Source organism: Battus philenor, unplaced genomic scaffold, assembly GCF_028537555.1.
Source record: "Battus philenor isolate CCGP_79_NKW_IND1 unplaced genomic scaffold, ilBatPhil1.0.hap1 SCAF_1, whole genome shotgun sequence".
NCBI classification, from domain to species: domain Eukaryota; kingdom Metazoa; phylum Arthropoda; class Insecta; order Lepidoptera; family Papilionidae; genus Battus; species Battus philenor.
The window spans coordinates 3,838,571-3,851,459 of NW_027181661.1; the positions used below are offsets into that span (position 1 = coordinate 3,838,571).

Genomic DNA, 12,889 nt, shown 5'->3' on the forward strand with positions numbered 1-12,889 from the left:
AAAATAGCGTTTTATTTTTAAAGGGATTTGATAGCTCATTTAACGAAATATAGCGTTTTATTTGTATATACTGAAATTGAACTATTTTTATTCTTCTTATTAACTAACCAAATTTCAAACTCCTCCCAATGGTGATGTTCGTTTTTACATATAAATATACTATGACGTTAATTCTAGTTATTTCGTTAATTATGTTATTTTACATATATGTTACCCGGGAAACAGTTAGTACAATATGTATATCCACATTAGTATTTCCTTAAAATTTCACATAAAAAACTTTTTGAACATATTTTATTACACTAGCTTTTGTTTCCTACGAACAATTATATTTTTACTGTTAAACCTTTGTGTTTTTTATAAAAAAAATTAATAAAAATAATAATATTACGATAGTACTATCAAAATGTTAAACATCGCTACCTAATGTTTTATATCAATATTATCTGTAGATAAAAATTGAACAACTTTGATAAGATGGCGCTAAGGCTCGTCGTTTAATTTTTTACAAACGTCTTATTAAGAAATTGCAAAATATTGAGCGCGCATATCTAGTGAGAGCTCAATCCGGGGCTTCTTCCCAAAAGTCCACGTGCTCAGTCATACCATGTATGTTCCGCCAGAACTACCTTAATTCTAGGGGGTGTTTATAAATACAATGCAATAACGAATGTAAAGGCTTGAGCGGAGGTGCATATGGAAGCCCTCTATCGGAGTTTACTGTAAGAAGGTGTATTTTTTTGTTGTCACGACAACACCTATGCAATTATACGACAGAAACGTAATTCGTGGTGATTTACTTGATTTCTTCGTTAGTTTTTAACATTTTTTCTTAAATTTATGTTACATAACTATAATAAACCTTGAATTTAGTCTGAAGATATGCACTATATGTAATTCATAATCGGTTAAGGAAAGGCAACGGGCATACAGCAATAACTAATACAATAACATATACAAAATTTTTCGAAATGGACGGATAATCTTGAAATGTAAATTAGTACAGATATGAAAGGGTCAAAAAATATTACAAAATAGCATCGATGGCTGAAAATGAAGTTTTTAAAAAAAACACGTTTTTATTGACTTTTTTTGAGCACTTACTTACTGAACTGTTGAAAACTTGGTTGTTTTATTTTAATTTGTGTATAGTTCTTGATAACCTACGAAACTGAAACGTGGTTTATCACTTCGGGCTTCATTGTTAAGCTAACAGTTGTTAAACAAGCTACGGAAAGGGTTATACTCGGGAATGAAAAGATAAATAGACGAACGAAAGTAACCGGCATAGTCCAACACCCTGCCACGTGGAAGTAGCAGTGGACAGGCCATATAGCACATAGAACTGATGGCTGCTAGGTTCTCAAGATAAAGTGTAGACAGCGCAAGCGACAACGGCAATCTCATCAGTTCTCGGAATAGGCTGGATGCAAGGAGTTTCATACCAGTCCTGTCCAGTATGTGAAAGGTGTATGTTTACCTTACTGTAATAATTTGCCATCTCTTTGTAAGGTGGCCTTGTAACTCGCGATTGTCACAATAACATGATTATATTGTTTTTTATTATTGAACTCATTTCACTTATATATATTTCAACATGCAAATTCATGCTACTTTGTCACCTTTATTGTTATTGCTAAAACTCTAGAAAGTGATCGCACCACTAACCCTATTTTCGTATTGCTGGCAAGAGTGAAATTGACAAATAAATTTAGCACTTTTATTACGTAATTTAAGTGTAATTTTGCAAACGTACAATGATTTACTTTTAAACCAATTTTTTGCGAATTTAATCTAGCTGATAAATCGAGTTACTTATTACCAAAGTGATCTGCTCTCCGATTTATGCAAGAGCTTTTTGATTTGGGCATAATTTTAATTCATTTCAAATAACATAAGATAAATTTTATTTTGCTTGAGTACTAATTTAAATAAACGTATCTAGGCGGAAACAAAATTAATAAAATTTAAACAAATGAATTTATGGACTGCTTGTACGAAAGTGTAATGACCCATGTCCACTAAAACATCGATTTTTCTTGAAACTATGATTCATAATAAAAAATATCAGAAACAATTTTATTCAAGACTCAACTGCATCGTGTTAGTAAAAATCTTTATTTACTTTATTTTATGGGTAACGGATAGATTTTTACAATAGGTTTATCTATATCTTATATTCTTTGAAAAAAATGTAATACGGCTGAGTATCTTTCGCCTGTTCTTTTTTGGTCTGCGGCATTATTTATTTGAATAATTATTTTTTTAAAATTGTTTCAGGGGACCACGGGCTATGACTCGAATCGTATTAGCAATATTATTCCCGAAAAGAATTCTAGTGACTTTCATAGCAAGGTTAATCACATATGATTTAGTTATTATTTATTTATAGGAATTTTGAAGAGTGTTTAGGAGCAATAAGGCCCTAAGGGAGCAATATTACTTTTGGACTTTGACTAATTGGACTTTGACTTAGAATGTCATACCAAAGGTCGTAAAGCGAGCTTAGTAACTATAAAAATAACCAGTCTAAGCGCCATCAGCGTTTTGCCAGCTTTAACCTGATGAAGCTGTTACATTGCGGCTTGCACGAGGCGGCCTATACTCCCCGCACCCTCCCCATCTCAACACGTACATACCTAAGGTACGGTAGAGCGGTTTCGGTAACTCTAAGTGTCAACAAAAACAACTTAGGACGGCAATTCATAAAATGAACAGCCGACCTTGATAATGTCACCAGAAGGCGCAAAACACGTTTCCAATCGATCCTTGGAATCCTTCCACTTCTATTCAACCGAACTCTGCAAGGCACGTGAGAATTATGATGCCCATAATGGCCGGTCTCACGCTGCCCGCATACAGCGACTTCCCGCGGCCTATACTATGTGGTCGGTCCATCTAAAGGAGGTCCTGCCCAAGCCACGCCACGTATAACTGCTCGAGGTGGCCACTCGAGAACCTTCGGCTGCACAAGCGATGTGATCCCCCCACTGCTATTTCAGACGCGCAATTCTTCGAGCTGCGTCCGTGATTTATTCTTGGAATTCTTGATCCTTTGGAAATGCATGGAGCCAACCAATGTTCAGTAGTTCCACGGTGATGATGATGATAATGAATATGAATCGAGAGGAAATAACTCGGAAGTACATCTATTTAGTCATAGACATGGACCAGATATATTTTAAAAAAACGTGTTAATCTATCCAGTGAATAACCTTTTATTTTAATTTATATTATAACAAAAAATAATATTATATAACTGAAAGTTTAAGCTAAATACGTTTTTGGTTCAAGGTTAACTTTGCCCTTTACTCTTCTTTGTGTAACATGACACCAATATGGGGTGAAAGTTAACTTTTAAATTCGACATTTTTCGCTTTGAGTTCTCTCATCTCTTTGTAATTTACAAAGTTTAAAGCGATTTTTTCTTTTTTAACTAACATGTGAAAATATTGTGCATTTAGAAGTTTTCTTTTTAACAAAAAGCTTTTAGTCATAATCTATCTAATGGAGACAGATAATAAAGGTTATATTTTTATTCATAAATATGAAATAAAATATTAGCATATATAGTAATACTCACATTGTTTATGTAATCCAAATTCAAAGGTTCGATCTTTTACCTGTTGCGCCTGATGCAAATGCAATGCCTCAGACTTGATAAGAACCGGCGAAGAAAACGCAATAATCTTATGTATTTTTTAAATACCGTAAGATTACATATTTAATTAACATTGAAATATACTAGAGGTAAACACATAGTAGTACACACATAATAGTATAAATAGTATATAGTGTATTAATTATTTACTTCGTTTATTTTTTAAATTTACAAATTATCTAGAATCCTTTTGCAAAAGCGTATCATCGCCCTAACACAAACATTACCAAAGTATTATATTTTCAGAGGATATACTGACTCATTACCATTAATCCAAAAGTATGTAATAAAAGGGTTTCCAATAGATACAATAGTCAAATGGTAATGATTATTTTAGTACTCATTAGTTTTATTTATTTATATTTTAAAATAAATAGTAGAATACACTGCGATGTACAGGGACTGCCATATACGGATTTATATATATTTTTTTTAAATTGACTAACTCTCTGTATAACTTGATTTCCATTTTCAGATTTTAGAATTTTAAAACTACATACTCCATAATTTAGAAATGTAAGTATGTAAAGGACTTACTAATGTAATGTATAAGAATTGGATTAATCCAAGTCCAATTTAATGTAATAGTTCAAATCAGATTATTATTTCGTTGCCACATTAGAGGAGGTATATTGCAAACCTACAAAACGTACAGGAGGCAGACGTGAACGAAGTCTTGACGGACATTGTACGTTTGTGCGTCGCACAGGCAGCGTGCGTAAAGGCGGGAAGGTTATCATTTTCAATTTTTCCATTAAGTAAGTTCATTTTTTATTTGTTTTTCTTTTTAATATCAACAGATATATTTTAATGTCTTAAATAAATATTATTTTAACATTATTATTTAAATAATAAAAAAATGTTATTTAAAAAATAATAACGCTTGCGTATTTTTTATTACTTGCGAATTTTTTTTTATTATGTATATTATATGTTTAATATAATATTTTGGTTGAAGTATATCGTTTCTGCTCATCGAGTTGTAATAATAAAACGTATTTAATTCCTCTTTTGTATTCGATTTAACTGTGATAGGTACGATAGCATAGGTTTCCATTTTGTTTATATTTAAAACAAGTTACACCACGAAGAACCGTGACTGAGAAAATTTTAAAATATTTGTAGTTAATACAACAATGTCATGTTTATGTTTTCCGTTTATATTGAGTGTATATATGTACTCTTGGATTATATATACTATATACTCTTGGTTTTACATAGTTGAAACGTAGATAGGATATTATTATATTGGTAAGCAAAACTGTTTATTTTAAATTGGAAATAAAATTATTTTTTGAGCTACATATTCAGAGGATAAGTTTAACTATTAATATATATTTGAAAACACCGGTATATCCTTTGCACGTGTCTACGATTATATACACACACTTATTACACAGAATCAGATAATTTATGCTAAATATAATAAAAAAAAATAAGAAAAATTAATAAAGATTTCTTTAAAAAAATAAAAACAAACAAATGGTGAAATAATTAACGGATCTAGATAGATCATCAAACGAAAGTAGTATTTTAGTAATATTACTAAAATACTACTTATGTTTGTATAAATTATTTTATTACGAATTTATGTAATAAAAATAAAGTAATTTAACAACAAACTTCGTAAACACAAGTGTATATTTTTTGGATATAATTATTTTTGACACACGTCATAAATTAAAATCATAAATAAATTATCAAATTATAAGAAAATTTATCCGATTAAATTTAATAGAATGCTCTTTATGAAATTGCCTTCTCTAGATTAATAAAAGTAACATAGGAAATCTTGAATGTTTAACACAAAGCATATCTAAACTTGTATATATTAATATGATGTTTAAATATGTGTTTCCTATGAATATTAATTTATCTTTGAGAATGTTGTAGAAGTAAACGTTTCAATATCTACATCATATAATATACGATATATTTTATTACGTATTTGTTTAAGGAAATCTATGTTTACGAATTATAATGCCAGCGCTGCCAGGTTTCCTTGTTTTGAATTGAAAATGTATAGTATAGTCCTGAGTATGTTTACGCATTAATGAATTATATTAATGTAAATAATATATAAAATTTGATTTAATAAATAGAAGAGTATGACATAAAATGTTAACATCAACACCATGTACTTGTCAGTTTATTATTATTATATTGAAATTCATATTTTTAATATAAAAATACAATTTAATTAATATTATAATAATATACGCTCATTAGTATCGGTTGAAATTTAAATGTATAATATCTTTTCACATATACACGTTATTTGGTTATTGGCTAGAATAGGGTCGGTTTCAACCTATGAAGGGTAAAATGTTTCACTTATATGTTTGCAAAAAGCTTTAAATATTTCGCACCAATTCAAAATTACCCTTAAGTGATAACTCTGAAATATGTTACCATAACTTATTTACTTAATTCTAATGCGACATGCCAATAACATCAGGTAGCTTAAAGCCTGCAGAAACAGATAGTAAATAATGATTGATTTCAATATGTTGTTGTCGTCGTTTCAGTCCATAGACACCCACTGCAAGGCATAATTCTCTCCCAAAGATATCCATTATCGCAACGCTTGGCAGGCTGTTTCGCGATCGTAGTGTGGTATTTTGGTATGCCCAGGAATCTGCTACCCATCTTCTAGAAATTTGTTTGTGAGCAGTGGCTATCCTTTGTAATTAAAGCACGAAGTGTTAATTATATAAGATTGTATCTCCGGAAGCGTATTCTCGATCTATAATCGCAAGTATCAACTCTGTACCACTGGACTACTGCTCAATTATACCATTTTAATAAATACAGTAATCACATTTTTATAACGTTTTTTCTTACTATATTTTTCATCACGTAAATTATTTCTGAAACTATCGATTTTGGGATAGGGCGTACTTTACCGCTCATTTAAAAGTTTTACAAGTATATTAAACGATGCTGTATAAATATGTGTGTATAAATTGAAAGCTATTTGTCGAAAGATTATTAGGTATTTTCAAGTTTATGTTAATGTTAAAATTTTATTTCACTTTTATTATAAATTAATAAATTCTTAGTTATATACACTTTTTCGTTGTTCCGGGAACTAAGGAATACTTTGTTCTTACAAAATCATCAGACATCACAAAAAACGTGGACAGGACTAAGTTATCAAGGTCATACGTTTGTGTATCAATAGCGAGATTTTAATTGTTCTTTGAATTATAAATATTAATGAAATTGTGAGACGATTACGTCATTATGTAGTAAATTGCATGAGAAATATCATTATACCATCAAAACGCAGATAAAAAAGAGTCGCATTCAAGCTAATTAAATATTTGAATATAACGAATGCAAAATTATTTAAATTATTCTTTACATCGCATCTAAATGCAAAACATTATAATAAATAATGAGTGCATTGAATAATAAATATATTTTTTGCGCTCTTATTTATTCAATATAAAGATAACTTAAGCGAAGTGACGTATACAATAGATTATTAATTTACAACGTATGCTCTCGAAGAACCTTAAAAATTGAACAACATATTTGTTTACAGCCTCTCACGAAATCGCTCTAAGTGTGTGGCCCCTATATATATTCATGAGTAGCTGTATCAAAGCCTGTTTGGTAGGATAGAACAATGTGTAGATTTTGGTACCTTATAAAACAGGTTTTATACATTCGCTCAAATTCGTATTAGGCAAAGTTAACTCCGGATGATTGTTGAATTTTCTATGGAAAGCATAACTAAAAATATTTAGATGTACTAGCTGAGAGAAAAGTTTGTTATTATTATTGCATTTTTAACCTTTGACTGAATTATTTATTTCTTCTAATCATGAAACGTTGTGATGTTTTATACGATATTTACAATTTAAACACCCTAAAACACCAGAAGAATAAAAGTCACTCCGATGAGCGCCGGTAGACGCCTAATTTAGACGGCTTTCAACCGGTCGTTTTGAGGTTTTTGGAGGGCTAAAACCAACAGCGGATATCCTAAGATAGAAATGTTGATGATGAAAATGCAAATGCTGTATTGTCTGGTTTATTAGGACGTTGATGATGTAATTCCTTATCAGTAAAAACTGGTTCAAATATAGTACAATGTTTAATAGAATAGCGCATTGCATCAACATTTATTAAAAAAAAATCAAACCTTAACAGGCCAAGATATGGCCCAGAAGCAAAGTACATATTTTAGAACCATCCATGCATCCTACTTACAACATGTTTAGAGCTAGCAAGAAAAAATATATAGAAAATTACTTTTAATGCTCAAGGTCAACAGGTTGCAAATGTTTAAATTGTTATTGATTAATGTTCAAAAAAAACATTTGTATAACTTCCTTAATAATTAATAACGAATTATAAATTAAAATTAATACAAAGTTGAACCTGTTAACATTTATGTCAAATAATAAGTCTTATTGAATATGCAATTAAATAAAATTGGTGGCCTTCGTTCACATTAGAGAATAGTTTGACCATTACTAAAGGCCGCTGTTATGGATAATTTTAAATATTATCATCACAATATACCTAAGTCTAATTTACATTATCGTGAGGGATTAAATATATTTTGCAATGACAAGGTAGAGAATGTACCTATCACGTCAATTGTTTGCTTAAAATATCTTTATAAAGGCATTTTATTTATAAAATCAATCGCTTTTAATTTACTTAGTTTAAAATTAGCATTGAAGTGGGAGTGGGCAGGCTACAAAGCGCGCAAAAGAAATGGTCGCGTAAGCTTCTCGAATGGTGACCATGAATGAGCATGCGCAGAGTAGTACGTCCGCCCACAAGATGGACGACCTTATTGAAATTGTTAGAAGGCGCTAGATGCAGGATTCCTATCGATCTTTATGAAAATATATGGAAGAGACTTATTTCCGGGTATCCAGTGAACAGTGCGAATAGCGGCCGTCCTTTGGTTAACTAATGATGATAATAATAAAAATTAGCAATGATGATAATAATAATAATGATGATAATAATAATAGTATTTCAATTTATAATATTCTTAATTTAAAGGGTGTTACAATTTCTTGCGTTTACGGCATGCACATACACAATGTATGTTACAAAAAGTTAATTTTATTTAAAATTAATAATATGAATTTAAATGACGAACTTAACAAACCGTTCATGGTAAAGAAGCTACACGTTCCTTCATAGCTGGGCGACCTTTGGTTCTTGGGCCTTTCTCTCTACCCTGTGCAACTACATCGTCGCTTTTATCTAAATCTATTCATAGCAAAATTGGACGTCCTCTGGAGTATGTGCCATTTAGTCTAACCTTATATATATATATATATTTATATATATATATATATATATATAAGGTTAGACTAAATGGCTATATATATATATATACATACATATATAAGTGTGTATATACATATATATGTATGTATAGACACTTACACACACGTGTCTCTCTCTCTCACTCTGTGTGTGTGTGTGTAAATTATTGTCATTTTCGGAACGAAACATCGTTTATATTCTTTATACTCGTCTATTCTGGTATAATAGATTGCCAACTCTTGTTATATGATACTAGAATTAGATAATTATGCCAAAATAAACATCAAATTTACGTAGCACAATACTATTGCTCTCATTCGCGAATTATTTCTCATTTCATTATGTCACAGTTACAGGACTTGGTTGCGAGTGGACTCTGTTTACAGACGTTACGCAAAAGCCCAGTTAACGCGAAGGCGTTTCCGTTACATCACACTTGACTGGGTCCTTGTGTAAAATGCTCGTGCGCGACAAGGGTCAGAGCGATGCCCCTCGTGATATGCCGACAGGTGACCCACAAACCTCTAACATTGGCAAACCTGTTTAACCGCAAATGTTTGTTTTGAAAATTGACGTTTTTCTTAACACGCAAACGTATCACAATACTTGTTGTTATAAATTAGTTTGCGACTGCGCCTTATATGTCTATAGCGTAATTAGTCAAGCAGTCGATTGAGGTGAGTTACACCTTATTAAAAAAAAACAATAGATACAGAAATATAACCTTAGGTATATCCTTATTATATTATCTATTTAATTAGAAAAAGCGTTTTTAAAATTTGGATTCTACTTATTAAAATTATTTATAGTTAACTACTAATCTCTACGCTTTCTACCTAGAAATGAGCTTTACATTTACACCTTTAATAGTTTTCACACCTGTTGAAAAGTTAAATATATTATTAAATAACTTATTTTATATTATTCCATGTGTGTAAAGGCTTCTTAAAACCTGTCTATATACAGTGCTTACAAATATTCTATATTGATTTTTTTATACTAGGTACATAATTTCTTATATCACTACAAAACTTCTATATTTATAATTACTTATTTAACTTTTTAATAGGGTTACGATACCCTTGTTTTTTTTCTAATACGCATTAGTGTCCTTTCTTTGTTTATTATGTCATATTAATACACATATATATACCAATATTTACATATAACAACACTTTAATTCGATATCTCTTACGAAGGTTAATCATTTGTATGTCCGAAACACTGAAATAATGCATAGATTAATTGTCTAATTATGCATATCTCTCACTTTAAACCTCATTGATTAGTTCAATGAACCACGGAGAAGGCTATGCTAGATATTTTTCTGGAATGAAAAGATCTGTAGACGAATGAAAATAACAGACATAGTCAAGCGGATTGGCACTTTGAAGTGACAGTATACAGGTGGGCCACATAGCACGCAGAACATATGGCCGCTTTGGCCTTAGGCTGAGTTCACGGACTGGCACGCTCATCGTAAAACGTTCACCCACCGATATGACCTTGTTAAGGTCATCAGAAAAGAATTAAAGCAGGGCGCTTTGAACTGGTCTTGTCGGAAACCTATGGAGAAGATCGGCAAAAAGAATTATGATGACGATTGTCAGTGATAATTTTGCAGTCCGAAAATAGATTTTAAATATTAAACATAAAAAGTTTTGACTCTTTTTTTAATGAATGACTATTTTTCATGAACAACCTTCCTGTAGAGCGATTATAGACGGAATTAGTAGTTTCTTGTTATGTTTACGTGTGGCTTATGTGTTAAGTAATTCATATCGTTAAAAAATTTGGTACTCTTCCGTTAGCGGCAAGCGAAAAATCGTTCACTATGGATACAAGGTTGCTCTGGGAAAATTCTGAAGTGAAGACTACCAACGCATGAGTACAGCGTTGAACCCACCTGCAAGATGGATACGATGTTAAGTTCATCAAAAAACGCTTGATACTGGCCGCTTTAAAACTGTTTTATTAGAAAATAATTGGGACGCCATTGTTCTGTAGTGGTTGGTGATGATAATGAATTTTGTATTTCTTTTTGTTATTGTACAATAAAGTAGATGTTAAAATAAATTAGTTGATAGTAATTAAATTTGAATAAGTTACGTTAACTTTATGTCTTCCCCTCTGAGGACATCTCATGCTTCCACCATCTGAACCAAAAAAAAAAGAAAGTTTTTAGTTGGCGACGTTCGCGCTTGGCTGGAAATCTTATGTCATTTGTAACGGATGAAATACATTACTAACAATGTTATTCATGTTTCAATCATCATTTCAAATAATGTTTCTTGAACAATAGGTTATTGCAACACTTATCTACAAAGAATATTTACTTAAAGTAATATACATTTCTTTGTTATTTATCGTCAAAATTGAAATAAGTTGCTATGGTTAACTCACATATGATTAATTACCGACGTATCACATTTATTGTATTCCAATTCACTAACACAATTTAGTTAATACGAATATTTTTTATATTTAAATTATTAATAATTATTAACATATATTCATTTACATTTGTATACATAGTCAATAGGACCCATTAAGCATACTGTGGTACAATAGCGATCACTTATAGAATTATTGGTTCAATTCTCATTATTTTTAATCTTACTCACATTATAAAAAAGTTCAAGGTCCGTATCAAAATGTAATATTCAAATTTCAAAATTCTGCCATGATATATAAAAACTTTTTAGATAGTGAAGGATGAGGTATCTCCTGCTGAGAAGCGTCTTAAATGCAATAACAGACCAGGAATAAATCTACTTATAGCCTGACACAGATTGCAAATAAGTACGAAAGAAAAAATACATTATTTGACACATGGTGCGTTACATCTCTTGTTGATATTGAGTCTTCCATCTATTCAGATGAAATGCCTCAGACTTCAGAAGAACAGGAAAAATAAACTCGTTAAGTTTATGATTATTATATAGTTTATGATTATCGTTAAGACTATGTATTTTTCTACACCCACTGCAAGGCCTACCCCAAAGGTATCTATGGGGATAATAACCGCCACGCTTGGCAGACGGGTTGGCGATCGCTGTGTGGCGATTATGACACAGAGAAGACCCTGCTGCCCATTCTTTAGAACCTTTTTGAAAGCAATGACCTTTTTATATAATTAAGGCATATTGTGTGAATTATATAATAATGTATCCTGAGAATAGAACCCGTGACTTACAATCGCATATCACAGTCCTCTACCGCTGGGCTATTACTGCTCAATGTGTTTTATAGATAATAGTAGTTCATAGTTTAACCAACACATCATGCCTGAGGTGTGTTATCTGATATGAAGTTGTTTACGGTATAGTAAACTGTAGCAAACGTCCTTTGACATATTTTTGAAATATAAACCATCTGAACAATACCTGGGATCCTATTAAAAAAGCGTTGACCATAGAAAGAATAGCTCAATCGATGTATTTGAGTGTTGTACACACAGTTTTTTTCTATTGGTATTTATGTTATTAGGCAAATCAGTAATGTTTTTTGTGCATTAACAAACATGGCTTAAGTATTTATTTATTTACAATGTAGATACACGTTGTACCATTAAATTTACTGTTGATCTTAGCACTGGGCTTCGAGGCCTGTATCACAGAGAATAGTTAAAATTCAATTGATTTATGTTTTTACCAATACTATCTTAAACAAACATATAATAAAAGCACTTGCCAAAGTTATGCAGCGTGTTAGTGTCGATTTGTCTGTGTATGTTTATGTGATTGAGTCTGTGTATTGATTCTGTCTGTGCACATTCGTGTGTGTATATATCATAATACGAATGCGAGTGTGTAAGGCTATATGGCTATATCTCTTACACTTTAATGTCGTCATTATTCGTATACAATACGATATGCGAAAAGCAATGAATATAAACAGATATAAATACTTAAAACATTGTAA

The 12,889-nt window shown here is 31.1% G+C and overlaps 1 protein-coding gene across 1 annotated transcript in view; it reads left to right on the forward strand.

The window, feature by feature from the left end:
* The first annotated feature begins 4,328 nt into the window (after positions 1-4,328).
* Cralbp (Cellular retinaldehyde binding protein) overlaps positions 4,329-12,889 on the forward strand; it is a 30,767-nt gene continuing 22,206 nt past the window's right edge. Inside the window, exon 1 of the mRNA XM_068762347.1 lies at positions 4,329-4,419. The gene's annotated coding sequence lies outside the window, so the exon portion shown is untranslated. The remainder of the gene's footprint in view (positions 4,420-12,889) is intronic.